Source organism: Rana temporaria, chromosome 2, assembly GCF_905171775.1.
Source record: "Rana temporaria chromosome 2, aRanTem1.1, whole genome shotgun sequence".
Classification (NCBI taxonomy): Eukaryota; Metazoa; Chordata; class Amphibia; order Anura; family Ranidae; genus Rana; species Rana temporaria.
The window spans coordinates 409,693,951-409,714,785 of NC_053490.1; the positions used below are offsets into that span (position 1 = coordinate 409,693,951).

At 38.0% G+C, this 20,835-nt stretch overlaps 1 long non-coding RNA gene across 1 annotated transcript; it reads left to right on the forward strand.

Moving 5' to 3' along the window:
- The first annotated feature begins 14,249 nt into the window (after positions 1-14,249).
- Positions 14,250-20,139, forward strand: LOC120927463. The gene is made up of 2 exons (XR_005747088.1): positions 14,250-15,553; positions 19,442-20,139. It is a non-coding gene; the product is annotated as an uncharacterized LOC120927463 (long non-coding RNA).
- Positions 20,140-20,835: the final 696 nt, after the last annotated feature.

The window sequence follows — 20,835 nt, forward strand, 5'->3', positions numbered from 1 at the left end:
TTATGGATGACTGTTGGAAGGAGCATGCTTTAGAAGATACCATATCCTAGAGCAAGAGTACCATAGGATACGTTTGGAGTAATTTTTAACAATTTGAGCTTTGCATACCAATCACCTTAAATATGAGTCATTGATCTCTGGTGAGTCTTTGAATCTGCACAGTGGAAGTGGTGGTCACGAGCACTGCATGAACAGGGATATTATGTGGATCATCTATGGACACTATTGGTGATCTATAACATACACCAATGGGAAGGATTTTTTTGGGACTGCCTTTGATTTCATTCTATACATATTTTTTCTGTGTCATTGTTAATTGAGGTTATTTACAATGGCCCAGATTCAAGAAGCAATTGCGCCCGTGTAACCATAGGTTACACGGCGCAATTGCTTACTTGCGCCGGTGTAACGAATGCTCCTGATTCAGGAACCTCGTTACACCGACTGCAGCCTAAAATCTGCACGGCATAAGGCTCTTATGCCACGCAGATTTTAGGCTGCATTCTTGCGTGGGCCGCTAGGGGGCGCTCCCATTGTGATCAGCGTGTAGTATGCAAATTGCATACTACCACTGATTCACAAACTTGCGCGGGCCCTGCGCAAGTTAGGTACGGAGTTTCCGTACGGCAACCTTAGCGCAAGGCTGCCCCTTCTAATAGTAGGGGCAGCCAATGCTAAAGTATAGCCGCCGTTCCCGCGCCATGAAATTTGAATTTCACAGCGTTTGCGTAAGTAATTCGTGAATGGCGCTGGATGCCATTCACGTTCACTTTGAAGCAAATGACGTCCTTGCGATGTCATTTGCCGCAATGCACGTCGGGAAAGTTTCCCGACGGCGCATGCGCTTTATGATCGGCGCGGGAACGCGCCTAATTTAAATGATTTCCGCCCCCGGCGGGATCATTTACATTGCGCGCGCTTACGCCGGGCAATTTTGCCGGCGCGCCCTCGCAATTTACGGCCTCAAAAATCTGCGTGGGCGCAGGGCAAAATCGTTGCCCTGTGCCTGCGCAAATAAAGAGCAATTCTACTTGAATCTGGGCCAATGTGTTACATAGTTATCTAATTTGAATCACTACATGTATGGGGATGTGCAGCACTACCTAATGTCTGTGTATTTTGGTTATAGTTTCAGATGCTGGTTTGGTAAAACATAGAGGTATTCCAATATTTTTAAATACATAATTAAGTGATTTTTTTTTTTAATATTCTTTAGCTTGCAATCATTCTCTTTGTTTTAATACTTAGGACCCATTGACTTTGTTACTGTATATATACTTAGAACTCTTAAGTTGGACATATATTACACAATTTTCTTTAGATTTACCTTCAACTATGTAGTACAAGGTCCTGCCAGATTGCATACTACAGTAATTGAAAGTGTTGAGGTTTGATCTTATATTATATGGTTTTGGTAAATCTAAAGGAAAATTGTATCAGAAAATTGTATAATGTATGGCCAGACCTAGGGTGGGAGCAAATTCTCAAAGCCTTTTAGGCTCTATGCCTGTTAATCTAACACTTAGGTCTCGTACACACGATAGGTTAACCAGAGGACACCGGTCTGATGGACCGTTTTCATCGGTCAAAACTGATCGTGTGTGGGCCCCATAGGTTATTTAACCATTGGTTAAAAAAAAGCCAATTTGCTTTAAGTTTAACCAATGGATTCCTAACCGATAGGTCAAAACCGAACGTTAGTAGGTACAACCATCGGTTAAAAATCCACGCATGCTCAGAATCAAGTCGACGCATGCTTGGAAGCATTGAACTTCGTTTTTTTCAGGACGTCGTTGTGTTTTACGTCACCGCGTTCTGACACGATTGTTTTTTTAACCGATGGTGTGTAGGCACGACAAACCATCAGTCAGCTTCATCGGTTAACCGATGACAAACGGTCCTTCAGACCGTTCTCATCGGATGGACTGATCGTGTGTACGAGGCTTAAAAGGGTCAATAAAGAATTATTTTTTTAATTTAAAATAACAAACATGTTATACTTACCTCCACTGTGCAGTTCGTTTGGCACAGAGTGGCCCCGATCCACGTCTTCTGGCTGTCTCTTGTCCTCCCCGCAAGAACTCATCACATTCATGCGAGAGAGCTCGCATGGTGATGAGTCCTTGCGGGCGCGCTTCTGTGATTCGCTGTATCACTCGGCCCTGCCCCTTGGCGCGCCGTGTCACTAGATGTGATTTACAGCAGCGCCAGCCAATGGCTGCGCTGCTCTCAATCCATCCGCTCTAGCCAATCAGCGGCCAGGCTGAGCAGCGAAGAGGATCTCGGGACCGAGCGCTGGACTTTCGAGGCGTCAGGTAAGTAAAACGGGGGCTCGGGGTGGGGGGGGGGCTGGCATCATCAGATGTTTTTTCACCTTAATGCATAGATTGCATTAAGGTGAAAAATGCTTTTCCTTTACAACTCCTTTAAAGTATACCGATAGAAGAAAAAAAGCAGAATGATAACTTCATAAGTATGGTGCTGCTTTATTTCTGGTTGCTCCTAATGTAGGATCTGCATACCTCCCAACTGTCCCTTATTTTAAGTGACTGTTCCTTGTTTGGAATCAAATCACTTATAATAAATGCAGATATTAACTACCAAACGTGTTAAACTACACTAAACCTTTCGCATAACTCTTTTTATTATTGCACTATTAGACCAGTACAAAAGACGCATTGTAATGAAAAAATAAAGATTGGTTAAGCCAATTGTTTTTTGCTTATTAATTCTTCATGGGCCCTGTAAATGGAGGGGTGTATCCTTTGCCTACACACTTTGTGCTAAAAGGTGTCACTCTTAACCATCTTAGAAAGTTGGAAATTATGGATCTGCAGGTCTCATAGATCTTGTGGTAACTTTCCTCCTGGTTATTTAGAAAACAAAGCCAGGGGCTATGTGTGTTTCATAAAATGAATCTGGAGAAGAGGGGCTGATTATATGATATGCTATTTGGCAGGGGTGCCTGGAGGACTGAATTATAAAATTATAAAAAAATGTTTTTGCTGTTATTCTGAAGCACAGTCATTAATTAGCAGCATTGGCAGTATTAATAACATGACATAGTTGGTTACAAAACCTGTGACATTTGCATGAAAGGAAATCTTTACTGGTGCTTAGAGCAAAGTAGATTTTAAAATTAAATACAAATATTTTTTATAACTTCAATCTCTCATCTTGCTCTGTATTGGGTATATACTGTACACATTGATGTTTCTATTCAGTTTTAGTGTTAACTCTTCACTTATTCATTAATAGGTTTTATCAAAGAAGTTCATAGTATGCCTTACAAATACAACAGAAACATTATTTTACATCTTGTTAGATAAGATTATATACATTTATTTGGGTTGATGTTGCCTTGTGTATGTTGTATTACAATCTGTGTTGTTCTAGCCAGTAATGGAACAAAGTCTTTTGATGTTTTCAATTCATGGTATCCAAACATAATATGACTGTTGTATCTGGATCTGTAAAGCCAGAGAAAAAATATTTACAAATCAGTAATTGAAATATTCACCAAACACCACAACCATGTGGATAATTAGCTCTTGTAATTTAAAACACATGCAAGAGTTTGATTCGCCTGCAGTGAATATTTGTTGAAAATTACATTAGTTGTTTTATTAAAATGCCCCCTATTTTTTTCCTGCTACCTCAGTATTACAGCCAGGGTATGTGGTAAGCCTACCTAGACAACAATGCAGTGTCTACACCCTTGTTTTATTTGCAGACTGCTCTGTTGGCATTTTAAGTACTTCAATAATAACGGCATCATTGCTAAGTCCAAAACTCTATCTCTGCATTACTTTCTAGCAATAATCAGTGCTTTATTGATGCTAGAAAGAAGATAAAGCATTGCATGATCCCAGTGACTTTGATGTCGTAGCCAATTTCAGCATGTATATAGAGAGAATGATATCATCTGATAAACTCTGCTGGTTGGGACATTGAGCTGTTGGAAAATTTCCAATATTTGTATCATCATCTCTACATATTAAGTAAATATAAGTTGCTGCTTATTTAGCTTTCAAAAAATTTGCCCAGTGTGAACTGTCAAATGCATTCGTACAGTGAATGTAAAAATATATATATGTTCAAAATCCACACTTTATGAATGAAAAAATAAGAACCCTTTGAGTAAAGGTACTTTTAAGTAACCATCAGACATTTAATGAAAGTCAGGAGACATAAGTGACTGTTTAATTTATTTGTCTCAGCATGCATATGGTGTTTGAATAGTTGTAACAGACCTCATCAAACTAACATTGAATACAACATTGACTGACCATGGTGCTTTTCTTTTGGCACTTTAGTCTTGAAATAGTTCAAGAAAACAGCATATAAGTGAAATGCAGAGCAAAATGTCAACTAGAATGAATTGGTTGGATACACATTACAATCAGAGATGCCAAGAACATTCATTCTGCATTAATGATTATTCACACAAGGGTTACACTTTGTCATAATTGAAAGAAAATGCTGATTACCACATGCAGCACATTAGGACAAGACATGGCTATTTTACAAGGCTAGAAGGGTATCAGATGAGTTATATGTCACCCAGGGTTCTCACTGGCATTGCAGTTTTCTCAATAATTGGTAAATCCTAGTATGGGCTCTGGAGCCTGTAGGCATTGTAGAGTATTGTGAGGGATTAGGCCTCCAGTCCTGGGTTCATGGTTTTCTGCCAACCAGCATTCTGACTGTGCAGGTGTGCACAACTATTAAATTAAATCGCAGCATAAACAGAAGCGGAGAAGTAGTTCCAAACCCAGGATACTCAATTGAAAATGGCAATACACCTGCTAAGGTGGTGGGAAAGACTATTTTAATGAAACAAATTCTTAAACTGCTATTACAGTTATTAAAAAGACAGATAGTCACACTGTATGCTGTCAAGGGGGAGTGACCCTCCATTGGGAGCCTTGCTATCTATCTGGATTGCAATGCATGCAGTGCTCTTTATAGCAAGGAGTCAAGAACTAAAGCTGAACTATCGGACCGATGGACCATTTTCATCAGACAAACCGATCGTGTGTGGGCCCCATCGGTTTGTTTTCCATCAGTGAAAAAAATAGAACATCTTTTAAAATTTTCCTATGGATAAAAAAACGAAAGAAAAAAACAATCGTTTGTTTGGAACTCCATCAGAGAAAAATCCATGCATGCTCAGAATCAAGTCGACGCATGCTCGGAAGCATAGAACTTAATTTTACTCAGTACGTAGTAGTGTTTTACGTCACCGCGTTGAACACGGTCAGATTTTTGACTAATGGTGTGTAGGCAAGACTGATGAAAGTCAGCTTCATCGGAAATCCGAAAAAAAAATCCATCGGATTAGATTCCATCAGATATCCGATCGTGTGTACAGGGCATAAATGTAAATTATTCTCTGTACCATGTCTATTAAGTTTTTGTCAAATAACGCAAAAGGTCTTAACCACCCTGCCAAATGATCGTCTCTGTAGAAAGAGGACCTTCTATTCCGATGCAATGTATTATGCATGCAAGAAACACATTTTCACCAAAATATGCCCCCTAAATGCTCACATCACAGCTTTCTGCACATTTTCTCAGCATCAATGCCAGCATAAAAAGAGGGGACATAGAGACAAAAAAAGATGCTGGATAGCCACACTCTGAATAGTCACCTTTATTTATAGTAGAAATCCAAGCATCACATGTAGATACAGACCAACTGCACAGTTATATGGTGCTTAATCCAGCTAAGATTAAGCACCATATATGTTGTGAAACGTGCTAGCTGTGCAGTTGGTCTGTATCTACATATGATGCTTTGACTTCTACTATAAATAAAGGTAAATATTTGGAGTGTGGCTATCCACCTTTTCTTTTTTGTTTCTATGTCTCAGGAGGTAATTCTCATGTAGCAGTGAACCTACATAAAAAGAGGGGAGTTATACTCATAATTCGCAACACCTTGGCTTTCAATCTGATTGAGTTATATAAAGATCCAGCAGTCCATTATTTCATTCTGGTTTGTGATTTAAACTGCACTAGATGTACAGTTATAAACATTTATGCTCATAACACTCATGGGAATTGTTTTTAAATAAATTGATGCACAGGGTGAACACAATCAAACATGGATCACTCATATTTTATGTTAATTTGACCCCAGGCCTTATTATGGACTCTACTGCACAGTCCAAATGCCTTCCAGCCTCTCTGCAATTTTTTTTGTATTCCCTGGACATTTTTGACACCTGGAATTGTCTACACACCTCTGAGATAGAATTTGCTTTTTTCTCTACAGGCCACAACTACTTAGGGATCAACCTGTTTTTAGTTGGCGTTCTGACCACACATCTATAACCCTTAATGTCCTGGACTCTCTATCACATAAGTATTTCCCTCTGGAGACTTATAGCCAGATTCAGATAGACTGGCTTAATTTTGAGGCAGCGTAGCGTATCGCATATACGCTATGCCGCCTCCTAAGTTACAGCGGCGTAGCGTAAATGGGACAAGGTAAGCGCGCCTAATTCAAATGATGAACAGGGGGGGGGGCGTGTTTTATGGTAATGACTAGTGACCCGACGTGATTGACGTTTTTAACGAACGGCGCATTTGTGCCGTTCGTGGACATATCCCAGTGTGCATTGCTCCAATGTACGCCGCAAGGACGTATTGGTTTCGACGTGAACGTAAATTACGTCCAGCCCCATTCACGGACGACTTACTCAAACTACGTAAAAATTTCAAAATTCGACTAGGGAACGACGTCCATATTTAACATTGGCTAGGCCAGCTATTTGTTCGCCATTGGCTAGGCCAGCTATTAACTTTACGCCGGAAAAAGCCTTACGTAAACGACGTTTTGGTCTCAAGAAGTGGTTAAAGCTCTTATTATCACCTTACCAAAACCAGGGAAGGATCCTGCAACACCTCAAAATTTTAGGCCTATATCTCTTTAAACACCAACTTGAAACTATATGCCAAGCTCCTGGCTTTCTGTTTGGTAGATGTACTACCTGCTTTAATACATTCTGATCAGTTAGGGTTCACTAGGCAGACAAACTGTCTGACAAACTGTGATAAACTGTCTGATGCCACTGGAAAGATTGTGAATGTCCTCCACTTTGCAAAGAAATCAAGAAATTCATTCTCTGTTCCTTGCGTTGGATGCAGAGAAAGGTGTTCAATAGGATTCACTGGACAGACCTCTCCAGGTTATTTTTGAAAATATAATATCATGGGCGTATACTCGCTGCCATTTTAGCTCCCTGTACCTGTAACTCAGCTCAGGTTTATACTTCTGGTATGTTGTCAAAACCCTTTCTGATTACCAATGGCACACGGAAGGGCTGCCCACTAACTCCCTTAATATTTAATCTTCTTATGGAACCACTGGCCACATACATTCGGTCCCATCCAGATATATCTGGTGTACAGATTGGCAGTCCTAACCATGTTATCAGCCTCTTTGCTGAGGACGTCATTCTAATGTTTAAGAAATTTGAGACTTCCCTGGTGGCAGTACAACATGCTTTACAATTATTTTATGCTGTGTCTTATCACAAGGTAAATACAAACAATTCTAATATATTGGATTTCGAACTCTCATATTAAGAATAAGCTCCAGTCCCAATTTTTCTTTTTATGAAAAGACACTTGTATTACCTATTTGGGGTGGTGTTCACTAAATCGATTGACTTACTTTTTAGGAAAAATTATCTACCCTTCATACAGAAGTTGCAATCCGTAATAACTCATGTATCTCACCGTGAACTCTCATGGTTAGGTAGGCTGGCTGCCTTTAAAATGCAAATTTTGCCTCAATGATTGTATCTTTTTAGATTGATGCCCAAACCAGTATGTAAGCATGACTTTACCTCTCTGAAATTTATAATAAATAATCATCTTTTGGCAAGGAAAAAAGCTTGTTGTGCATTTAGCAGTCTTATCAAACAGCAGAAAGCAGGAGGTCTAGGCCATGTTGTGATAAAAAAAATTACCTAGCTACTGTCAAGAATCAAGAGTGGGTATATTTCTCTTTAAGCGCTATTACAAGATAAAAACACTTTCTTTAAATTCTCCCCATTCCTTGGATGACCTGACCCTCGAACCCGACAATCCCCCCCTGACCGAGGGTCCCCCGTCTACTGAGGGAACAGCAGCCAGGAGACGCCTCGCAGAAGGCATCTTTTCACAGTAAACACACACATTAAACATGGCACAATGAGAATGCATGCATGCACACCCACTGTGGTCCCTAGCACACACACCCCACATCCTCATCGAATTGGATTAGACCCAAGTACCCCACACGGTACTAGAGAGCAGCAACGCCACACCAAGGCTCCAATTATGTCACTGTGCATTCATACACCATTCACATGGACCTGGGATCACTTTTCCCTGGTCTTGGGGAACCCTACTCCACCAAAAATGAGGGTGACACACCTTTTATGGCAGGAATGTCACCCCTACATTCATACATCATTCACACATATAAAACAAATCATAATCACAGTAGAAATTCTTAAAAAACAAAAAAAACAAAAGAACATCCCAAATTATCAACGGCGGCATGAGCTACGCCTGGGCCGGCCACGGCCACGGGCCCTAAGGGGAGACTCATGGGGGGGAAGCAGGGGAAGGAGGAGCCTCCCCTGGGCTCTGCCCACCTGCTGGCCTGCCCTCCAAGGCCACGGCTATCCTGTTCAGGCCCACAGTGAGGGCTGCCGTATTGGCCTGAACAGCCTGGGTATTGGCGTTGACAGCCTGGGTCAGGGCACTCACCTCCAGGGCCACGCCTGTTGTGGCAGCCTGCAGGTCACAAAAGCAGGTGATGATCGCCAATGAGTTGGTGCCCACATCATTGACAGACTCATTAATGGCGGCCAGGCTGTCCTCCATCTGGGCCAAAGTCCGGGTGACCTGACCCAGATGTTGGGTCTGATGGGCCTAGTCCCTTCGCAGATTTGCAGGCAGTACCTCGGCCACCCCCTGGTCTTCTGCCTGAGGATGAGGCTTGTGGCCTGGGAGGAGGGGAGCCCCCTGGGGGGAGCCCTGTTGGGGGAGGAGTGGGAGGGGCTACCCCTGATGGAGGCCTGACTGCTGCCAGCCACAGCGGCAGCCACAGGGGGAGCCACAGGGGGAGCATCATCCAAAGACAAAAGGATTTCCCTGGCAAGGTCCATCCGATCATCCTCAGCCTCCCCCTCATCCTCCTCCCCCTCAACCTCCTCATGAGGTGAGGTGTGTCCACTCCCCTGCCCTGGGGACTCCTGGCTTTCTTGGGGCTCTTCAGCAGCCTCAAGTCCGGGGGATGGTGCAGACTGGCCTGATGGCCCAGCAACCTCCTGGCCATCTGTGGATGACACAAAACATACACAGGTTGGAGGATCCACACACTTGGCACATATTCCCTTCCCCCCACACATGCTACTCGCCAGATAGAAAAAAAAACACTTACCTGTCCTCACAGCCTCATCGGAGTCAAAGCCAGGCAGGCCCACCACTTGCTGGCTGTGGAAGCACTGGGCCACTGCACGCTCCTCCTCTGTCCACCTGACGGGGCAAGGTGGGCCCCCGCCAGTGCCCCTGGCATGGGCATTTATCTTGGCCAGCTTGTCACGGACCAGGCTCCTCAGATCATTGATCTTCTTTGCAATGCCACTGGTGGTCCTCGTCTCCCCCCCCGCATTGATCTGATCCGTAATCTCCTGGAGGATCACCCTCTTCCTGGCCGGGGTGATGTCCCGGCTCTCAGGGCCATGCAAATATCGCCCATATCGGGTGATCGCCCTAGCAAGGATTTGCTTCTCATGCTCTTTGGTGCCATATCACCACACAGCACTCAGCACCACACACACAAAAATCAAACAGAACAAACAAACACAAAAACACACAGAACAAACAGACACAAAAAGACACAGAACAAACAAACCCAAAAATCAGACAGCAAAAACCAGACACCAAAATCAAACAACACAAGCAGACAGCTAATACAAAATCAAAAACAAACACAGAAAAAACAGACACAAAAAACACTCAGAAAAAAAACACAGCTACTATAATCTCCTACTTCAATAAATCTTTACTCTAAAGACCCATACACACTATCAGTTTTCCTGATGGTTTTCTCTTCAGGTTTACCAAAACCATGTAGTACAAGGACCTGCCTGATTGCATTCAAATTGAAACGCTTAAGGTTTGACCTCATATTAGATGGTTTTGGTAAACCTGAAGAGAAAATCATCAGGAAAACCGATAGTGTGTATGGGGCTTAACAATACTACACTAACCAACAAACACCAACAAACAACAGAACAAAAGCACCTAGCTTTAGGAAGGGGAACACAGCGATGTACTTTTGCAATGGAAGGGCGTTTGTGTGGGGCTATTTATACACAGGGCGTATCTCACTAAGTATGCTTGGCCTATTTCCTATTTCACTGATTGCACCGGGCCGAGTTCTGAGCATGCCCAGTGAGGTGCAGAATCGTGCGCGCATGCGCAGTACGGCCGGCCCTTCATTTGCATGGGGTCATGGCTCATTTCAATGGAGCACGCCCACTTCCTTCCCACTTTCAATTACCCCGCCTTACGCCTCGGAATTTACGTTACGCTGGCGCACATTTGGGCGCAAATACTCTGTGGATATGCCACTTACAGCACAAAATACAGCCGCCGTAACGTAAATGACATGCGTTACGACAAACTAAATATGCGCCGCTCTACGTGAATCTGGGCCATAGCATCTACAAAATAGGGGATAGATTTATGGCATTTTTTTACTAGTAATGCCAGTGATCAGTGATTTTTAGTGGGACTATGACATTGCGATGGACAGATCGGACACCTAACTGACATATTTGACACTTTTTTTGGAACTAGTGACATTATTAGAGTGATCAGTGCTAAACATATGCACTGACATTGTACTAATGACACTGGCAGAGAAGGGATTAACATCAGGTACAATTAAGAGGTTACGTTTGGGGACACGTAAAAACCCTTTATAGGCTATCAGCGTAGAGTTAATTGTAAATGATGGCTCCAGAATTATTGCTCTCATTCTGACATTTGTGGCAATAACTCACATACATTTTTTTACTGTTTCTATATATAGTTTATTCACATTATTTATTTATTTTTACACTTTTTACATTCTTTCATTTAACTGTATTGCCATCATAAGGGGCTTGCCCCCTCTATGCAATAGCTTTGGGCAGGTGTCATCATTTTTTAATGGAGACATTAGGGATCTATTAGACCCCCGCTGTCTTCCCTTCCCTTTAAAGCAGCTAAACAAGCACAGATCATGCTGATTTAGCTGCTTTGATGGTTCTGAAACCAAAAGTTACGAAATCATCATCACTTCCGGCTTCATTACTTACAGAGGAGACCTGGGAACATATACTCATTCATCTCCCCAGTGTGAAGCCACTCCAGCCATTTACCATGGGTTTTGGCTCCCCAAAGAATCGCCGGCTGTAATAAAATATTATACCAAGATCCTGGCTGCGGCTGCAGCTGCAGACAGAATTGTGGTATAACCACTTGCTGACATGGTCAGCAAGTGGTTAAAAAAAATAGTTTTTACTGAAACATCAACATTTTTATACTATTTCAATAATAGCTTAGCAAATTAGCAGTGGTGTTTAATTAGCTTTATGTATATATATATATTTTCATCAGCTATCATTGTAAAGCCCTGGCAGTACATATGTAAGTTTAGTAGTTAAACATGGCTTGTTATAGACTGCTAACTCAGCCAACCTACATAAACCCCTGTAGGATTGCTAGCTAAATTCAGGAACAATGAGTTAGTGCCAGGCTTAGTAAACGTGTTATTAGAATCTGCACAGAAATAGGTAAAATCGGAAAGGGTGCTGTTGCACTATCCATGTATCATACCGTATATTCCTCAGAAGAATCAAATAATTTGAATTATATAACCTGTAACAGTGTCATTCCTGTTCTTAAGTATTTATAATAAAATAACATTTTTATACATCATCAAACTTTTTATGCATTCATGAGGAGATACAGGGAATTTCTAAAGACAAAGGAATTTTTTCATTATACTGTATTTTTTATTGAAACACATTAGAGGCTTATTTATTCAGTAGCATCAGTGAAAAGTATGGTTTCTATAAAGATATGGACTTGCAGTACTGTAGTGGAGTTATTGGGGATAGAAAGTTAATTTATTTATATATATATATATATATATATATATATATATATATATATATATATATATATATATATATATATGTGTGCTAGTTACAAACTAGTAACTAGCAATGTACTGGCAATGTAAGGAGACACTGACTTGTGTGCTTCCACTGAGATTTCTTTCAGTTATTGAGCTTCTGTCCTGAGCCTTAGCTGCCACCATATAATATGACGCCAAATCTAAACACTAAATTTGTATGCAATCAGACAGAAAATAAATGCTGGGTGTAAACAACCACAAACAATGCATTCCTCAAATATACATGCAATGTTTTCACTAAGCAGTGTTTGTATTCAGTTACACAAATGCATCTTCTGCCAAGTGATTTTGTACCAAACACTGTATAACACACCCATAGCCATCCTTTTTAAAGGAGCGCAATAGTTTAGATAGCTTCTTTTGGGCAAAATATGGCAGTTTATTCTTTGAGTGATTTGCAAGTGCTCTTTTCACAATAGTAAATGTTAGTTAAATCTCATTCTCAAGTAGTAACAAATGTGCATCTTTTACACAGCTTCATGGCTCAAGCCATTAAATTGTAATTCCTTTTTAGATATAAGTGACTCATATGTGTTTCTCACTGTAAGTTATACCATATAAGCATTGTAATACCATTGCTTTCTTCCTTAATGTTGGTCTATGTCCTTTTGGAAACAATTACAATATTTCATGTTAATTCACATTTAGATTCAGCTTCCCTCTGTTTCAATTCCTTATTGGAAATTACAATACAATGATACATAGCTATAAATAGCTATGGACATTTATGTATGATTTGATATCCTTGCTTTCAGACTACTCAAGATTTTTGTAAAAATTCATATACACAACAATCTGAATTAAATGTTTAACCATGTTTTAATTTCTTTAAACATATAAGTTTGCATGTGAAAATGTGTATTGTTTTAGTTTTTAATAATATTTTTTTAACTTTTTAAATACTGGAAATGCTCTCAAACATTTTTGAGGTACACAACACTTCTTTTTATTGTTTGGTAATGCTCTTAATTGGTGTTTAATAGTCATTTTTTAATGTCTATACTGTGTTTAAGTGTATTTCTTTAAACATTGCATTCATAATTTGTATAATGTTCTAGTCTTGTTTATAAAAGAGAGCAATTATTTCTCTCAGTATACATCTTTACACTAAACAGGGCTATGCAAGAGAGCCATTCAATTGAGTCGGATTTCTCACATCCCCAGACTGTCCGTCACTGGCTTGGTTTGTGTTCACAAACCTTTATAACAAAGTCCCTTAATTAAAAAAAGCACAAATACACACCAGAAGTATTTGTATTCAGGTTTGCCTGTGCAAGCCAACATACATTAATTCTTTCAGAGATATAATCCATTTCAATTATTGGAACCTATCACCCACTCAACTGTATACAATGCACTCCCACAGCTAAATGACATATTTCTTTATGCAGTCAAAACTCTCAGACGCTGTCAAGATTTACATGTGGGTTCACTTTTTAATGTGTGGCATACCAGTGGAAACAAGTCACTGGCCCTGAGTGTATTTTCATTTAGGAAACTATCACTCTCCCAGACTTGAAGTATAGGTAGATGTAGACCATTTTTAAGGTATGTTTCTTATAAAAATACTACCAGTTGCATATGTAAGGGATAAGTGTGTTTAAATCTATCTATCTATCTATCTATCTATCTATCTATCTATCTATCTATCTATCTATCTATCTATCTATCTATCTATCACTGGTGTCTCTCAATCTTACTGCTTCTGCCAGCTCACCTGAGAAACGATCCGATGGTGCCACCGACTGGTCACAGAGGCAATCAAAAAGTAGATTTGGATTTCCAAAGCCATAGTGGCAGTCAAGGCTTGCAATGTCATAGCTTCACAGTCCAGGGTGGAATTAAACATTTTTTTTCCTTTTAAAGATTTGTATAGGATTTTTCAGCAAAGTACAAAAAAAAAACAAAAAAAAAAAACAATAAGAACAATATATGTGCTCACAATGGAGAAAGGATAATGCCGGATGCATGTTCAGGAAATGTACAGCCCTTTGTTAGAATATTATTCCAAATTCATAATTCGGCAATTCATGGCAAGCTTGCAAAACATATTTTGATTTATGATTAATCATAATAATTAGGTATGAATGAATGACCTTGATCAATTGATATGACATAATTCTTCTATCCAAAACTGAGCATTACTGGTCAACCGATTTGAGAATGACATAAGATTTGACTGTCAGGCAGTTGTTCTACTATGTCCAAAGTTGACATGAGTTCAGGAGGTCAGCAGGCTAACAGATAAGTATACACATAGAGTTCATGTGTCAGAGCTGACATGTTTTTACATGCTTTAAAGTTAAAATCACAGATTATCCATAACTTAGCTATTTATTTGATATTGTTGTTTAATTATTTAGAGCTAGTTTAAGTGAAGTCTTAGTCATACTGATATGTATTAGTATATAGTTACTTAATGAAGTTATAGCTTTATAGCTGATAATATATGTTCTATGACATTGCATCATCAAGCACACTACTCTAAGTATAGAGTGTCACATGTGTGCCTGTCAATCAAACTCCATACGACTCTGTGCTAAGATCTTCATATTGCTGAACCTAGCAGATATTAATATTTGCCATACAAGGGTCTAAGCCTGGGCCGTATGAGGTCATGACGTTCACTTGTAACATATATTTAAGCTTTGCTTTAAAGAAGGCTGAACACATTTGCACCACACACTTGCATGACACACTGATACACACTTAAACTAAGACACACTAATTCACACCCTCTTTGAAAGACAACACTGACATATAGACTAGGAGAACAGCTGAAGCCAGAAGTCAAACGTCATTTCCTGTTTCTTCCGGCATCACTTTGGAAAATCTCAGAAGACAACATGCCTGAGGCTGCACACATCCTTTCATAAGCTTGCTACAATACTATCGATCCAATTCCAGATATTTTCATCTACGCTAAACTGAACTTTATACTATTTTTCATTGTGTTTATGATGCCACCTGTGTGACAATAAACTCACACGTTATTTTCAAATCAACCTGACTATGAATGATCTTCATTCAGATACGCCCTTGAAGCTATAAGAATATTAGTTATTAATTTTACATTCTTACAGTGGCGAGCCAAAGAAAGTACTGTCTTATCTCTATTTTTACGGAAATCTCGACCCTTGATGAGGGGGGGAGAGATTAGCGCAGTTTTTGCGAATATTCAAGTCTCGAGAAAAAAGACGGTTCAGAACCTATCAAGCAAGAGGCGTTTGTGTCGCGTCAGATGTGGACAACAGTCCAGTAACAGACGGTTGATGACGAGAAATCCTTCTAATAACGGTGAGTAAAAAAAAAAATATGAATTTTATAGATGAAATAGCTAGAGATAGTAAGCTAGAATTTAAAGATGTGTGTTTTTATCCAAATGACAGTCACTTGTGGTTGTATATGTATCAAGAATGCTTAAATTCCAATGTCCAGATAGACAAATCCAGGTTTACTGTGAATAAATTACGTAAGAAAATAAGTAATGTATTGAAATTGGTAAGAATCTTTAATAAGATGATTATTAATATTTTACCTGCCAAAAATGTGTGTACACTAAACCAGACAGAGACAAATAATGTACAGAACACAGGAATACATGAAAATGTGTCCCAGGATGCTCTCAGTTGTTCGAACTGTGAGATTTTGTGTAATTACATAGAAAATCTTGAGGAACAATTAGGATCTAAAAACATGATTTTGCCAGAGTTACAAAATGACAGTAAACAGATTGCTGTAATAAATACAGATGACAAAAAGATTGAAACCAAGTCAAAGCTACAATCTTATTTTCCGGAAAGTTCGGAAATAGAGAATGTTGATGCTACTGATGAAATGGAAATGAAGCATAAAAACTTATTATGTAGGACTGCAAAACTTAAATTGCAAATTCATGATCAGCTGATGAAGGTTCTAAAAGACTTTCCTATTTATGACGTTGAGGCTACTGTATTTTCTAATTGGGATTTATTTGAAATGTTTGCAGATCGTTTTAATCTTTCAAACGATCAACGCAATTACATTTTTCAGTTGTGGATTCCTGTTAATTTTGCTAAACGAATCCATTCACTTGTTAGTGATGATGAAGGTCAAAATGACGCCACAGATAGATTGCGACTATTATTGCTATGTATGACCGGTGAACAAAAACCGACCATAGAAATGCTAGACCTATTACAGACTACTGCAGAAGAAGATCCATTTTGGTTTAAAACAAGATTTTGCAAGGTTTATGAAATGATATTTGGAGTAGATGATGAAACTGACCCAGGTTTAAAAATGGCTTTCATAAAAAAATTTAAATACCTTGACCCAACTTCAGTGGCCATAGCTCAGGAACGGCAAAATTTAAATGCTATAGTAAGTTTCATTGACAAAATTAGGAGACAATTGAATCAAAGCAGTCTCGCACACGAGGTTTCTATTATTCAATGTGACAAAAATAGTCAGGCTACAGACGTGTCAGAAACGACAGGTCTTAGCAGGAATGACAAGGACAGGTGCAGTCAAGTGAGTCAAGGAGACGACCCCATGATGTGTTTTTACTGTCATGGATTTGGCCATATGAAAAAACATTGCTTTAAGTTTAAGAGTGACTTACAAATAAGAACTAAAGATATGGAGTATGAAAAATCAGCTTTTGTGCAACCTGATTTTTCATGTCAAGATAACATTTTGACTGAATTGCCTTATGACACTGAAGTCAAACAGATCAGTAATTTGACTGTTCACAGTAGTTCAGACATTATGGCAAAAGGAGCTGTCACTGAAAAAGAAGGTTTATTGCCATTGCCAAAAATAGAATCACACCCGGATTCAATTTCTCTGCCATTACAATATGTAGCACCAATTATTTTGGACGAGAATGGGAGGCCATATTTACAATGTTTGATAAATGGTAAACATATTAATTGTCTCTTAGACAGTGGATCTGAGATTACCCTTATCAAAGAAAACATACCTGTGAAACCAAATTCTCCTATGTGTAATATAGTGGGTTTTAATAATACAGGTAATTCCACTGCTAGACAGGTATCCAATGTAACATTTGAAGTACCTGGATTAGTGAAAACTAATATTAACATTTGGGTCTGTCACGAAGCAGAGAATATACTTGGCATTGATGTAATCAATAAACAAAAGTGGGTGATTGATTTGGCTAATAGAAGTATTTGGAAAGATCCATCTAGGCCCAAATCAGTGCTGATTGATCCCTCTGTATACCGTAATGTTGGTTCCGTTACCAATATGTCTACAGAACAAAAGTGGCCTGATATTGATGAAAATTGTGCTTTAAAGGAAGTGGTACAATCTTTTCCAAGTTTGTGGTCAAAGTTCAAAAATGACTTTGGAACTTTGAAAAGTGCCGAATTAAATATTGAAGGAAAGGATCCAGAACCTCTTGATCAGAGTGAGTTACCACCAGAATCAATTGGTCCACTTTCTGATATTATTCAAGAATTTGTACAACTAGGAATTGTAAAGAAAGCTAAATCAGTGGTAAATAACTGTATTTGGCCTATCAAAAATATTGATAATTCATATTCTTTATCAGTTGACGTAAGAACATTGGATAAACAAATCACAAATAGCCCAGTTCTTCCTGATAAATCTAACATAAAATTACATTTGAATGTTGAGAACAAAGTGTTTTCTGTACTAGAAATCGCTGGTAGCCATTTTTCCATTCCTTTAACTAAAAGTTGTCAATACAAACTTGCGTTCACATTCAGAAAAGAGACTTATACGTTCACTCGATTAATACCTGATCTAGGTATAGGTGATGGTATAGTTCATGAAACTATAGCAACAATACTTTCTAAATTTTCTAGGCCAGATTGCATTTGTCAGCACGTGGATACGATTTTGCTGAGTACTCAGAATATCGATGAACATATGGCTCTTTTGTCTGAATTGTTTATGATGTTACAAGCTGAAGGTTTAAAATTAAACACAACAAAAGTTCAGCTGATGAAAAGTCAAGTGAAATTCCTTCACATGCAAATTAGTCAAGGAAAGAGACAATTGTTGCAAGAAACAGTTAGGGATATTACTGTTATCCCAACTCCAACAACTTACAAGGCATTGCATAAATTTTTGCATAAAATAAATTATTGCAAAGAGTTTGTACATTGTTTCGCAGAAAAAGTTAATCCACTATATAATCTTTTAAGGAATAAAGGTAATATAGTTGACCAGTGGGGTCCAAATGAGAAAAATGCTTTTGAAGTGTTGAAAAAAGATTTGCAGAATGCTCCAGCATTAAGTACAATAAAGGTCTGTTCTGAAACATCGTTTGTTTTGAAAACTCATGTATCTGAGAATGCCATCTCAGTAACATTGTTTCAGTTACAAGAAGGTAAGGAGAAAATAATTGCCTATTTCTCCAGAGTTTTATCATTTTTGGAAAAAACTTTTGAGCCAGGTGTGAAGCAACTTCTAAGTGTTTACTATGCAATTAAAGTTACAGAGAGCATAGTAAAATCAAACAAAACCATTGTACGGACACCTGACTGTTCATTAAAAGGTATTTTTGAGGAAGGTAATTTTAGTGAAATTAAGAAAATATATCCTTTATGGTTCAGAGCTTTATTACAAATACATATTCAGATAGATGGGAACGAAAGACATCAACAGAAATTTACACCAGCACATGTTTATACAGCTGTAGCTGAGAAGTCTTTATCTCAGATTTCCAGCGTAAGAGCTGAGAAATGCATTGAAGTACTTGCAGAACACTCTGACACTAAAGTAAGAACTCCAACACAGAATACAGTTACGCATATTTCTAATCGTTTAGAGGTGAGAACAAAGGCATAGTCCATTGTCATCTCTGGGGTGATATGAAATCTAACTTTGTTCGTTAGAAATAGAATTTGTATCATGACCGGAAAAATGAAATATTGCGTCCTGACATACCTAAACCTCACAGTACATATATTTTATAATTTAGGTTATTTTTAGTCAGAATAAGGACAATATACAGAAGTATATAGAAGTACATAGTCACACAGAAAATCTCTTTGAAGGAAAATATGAGATAGTATTTCACATATAGTTTTAACAAATTCACAAAGTAATTGTCTCATAATGTTTTAATATTTGTTGAGAAAAATATCAAAATGTATAAGAATTAATATAAATATTTTATTCCTGAGTAATGATACTGCCTCTCTTTTACAGATATGGCATCTAAAATCAAACAAATATGAAGGATAACAAGCTTCTATAAAGAGCAAAGAGAAATTCAAAGTTAAAGAAGAGATCCTTTTTGGAAGAATATTTGACAAAAGATTTATATTTCATATTTATGAACTATTTTATCTTATTCATCAAGGTTTTTCTAACGGAACTTGAAGAAGACATTTTAAAGACATTTCATGAAGAAACATTAATCGGAAGGAACATTATCTATCTACTATAGATAAACAATTTAGGACTGAAACATTTGTCCACATATACATATACATTTTTTGATTATCCAATTATTATGATATTAATGTTCACATGAAGTTAGGATTATTATTTTTATTTATTTTTATTTATTCACATATTGAATGTTAGCACACTCATTCTAGTTAATAGAACATTTTTTGTTCATAACTTAAGAAAGATATCATTAATAGAACTATGGAAAGTTATGAAAGTTTTAGAGTATAAAGTATATTTCCAAAGAGCTAAAATATTATTTGAGCACATATATGGAAATATATTATTGCATTATTTACTTATTTTAATAATAATAATTTTCATTATTATTATTATTGTTAATATTAATAATTATTGATATTAGTCATCATTATGTTATACATTTTTAAAATCTATACCATTATTTCTGGTAAGATTTTGATTAGATAGATCTAAGAAGAGTTAAAAGTAAAGAGTTGCTTCAGTTCTGAGGAATATCGTGTCCAATCGTTTGATACAAGGTGGAGAAAATGAGATATGAATGTATGTATGTGAGTATTAAATGATTTAGTATGATTAATCATAATTCAGGGGGGATTGTTAGAATATTATTCCAAATTCATAATTCGGCAATTCATGGCAAGCTTGCAAAACATATTTTGATTTATGATTAATCATAATAATTAGGTATGAATGAATGACCTTGATCAATTGATATGACATAATTCTTCTATCCAAAACTGAGCATTACTGGTCAACCGATTTGAGAATGACATAAGATTTGACTGTCAGGCAGTTGTTCTACTATGTCCAAAGTTGACATGAGTTCAGGAGGTCAGCAGGCTAACAGATAAGTATACACATAGAGTTCATGTGTCAGAGCTGACATGTTTTTACATGCTTTAAAGTTAAAATCACAGATTATCCATAACTTAGCTATTTATTTGATATTGTTGTTTAATTATTTAGAGCTAGTTTAAGTGAAGTCTTAGTCATACTGATATGTATTAGTATATAGTTACTTAATGAAGTTATAGCTTTATAGCTGATAATATATGTTCTATGACATTGCATCATCAAGCACACTACTCTAAGTATAGAGTGTCACATGTGTGCCTGTCAATCAAACTCCATACGACTCTGTGCTAAGATCTTCATATTGCTGAACC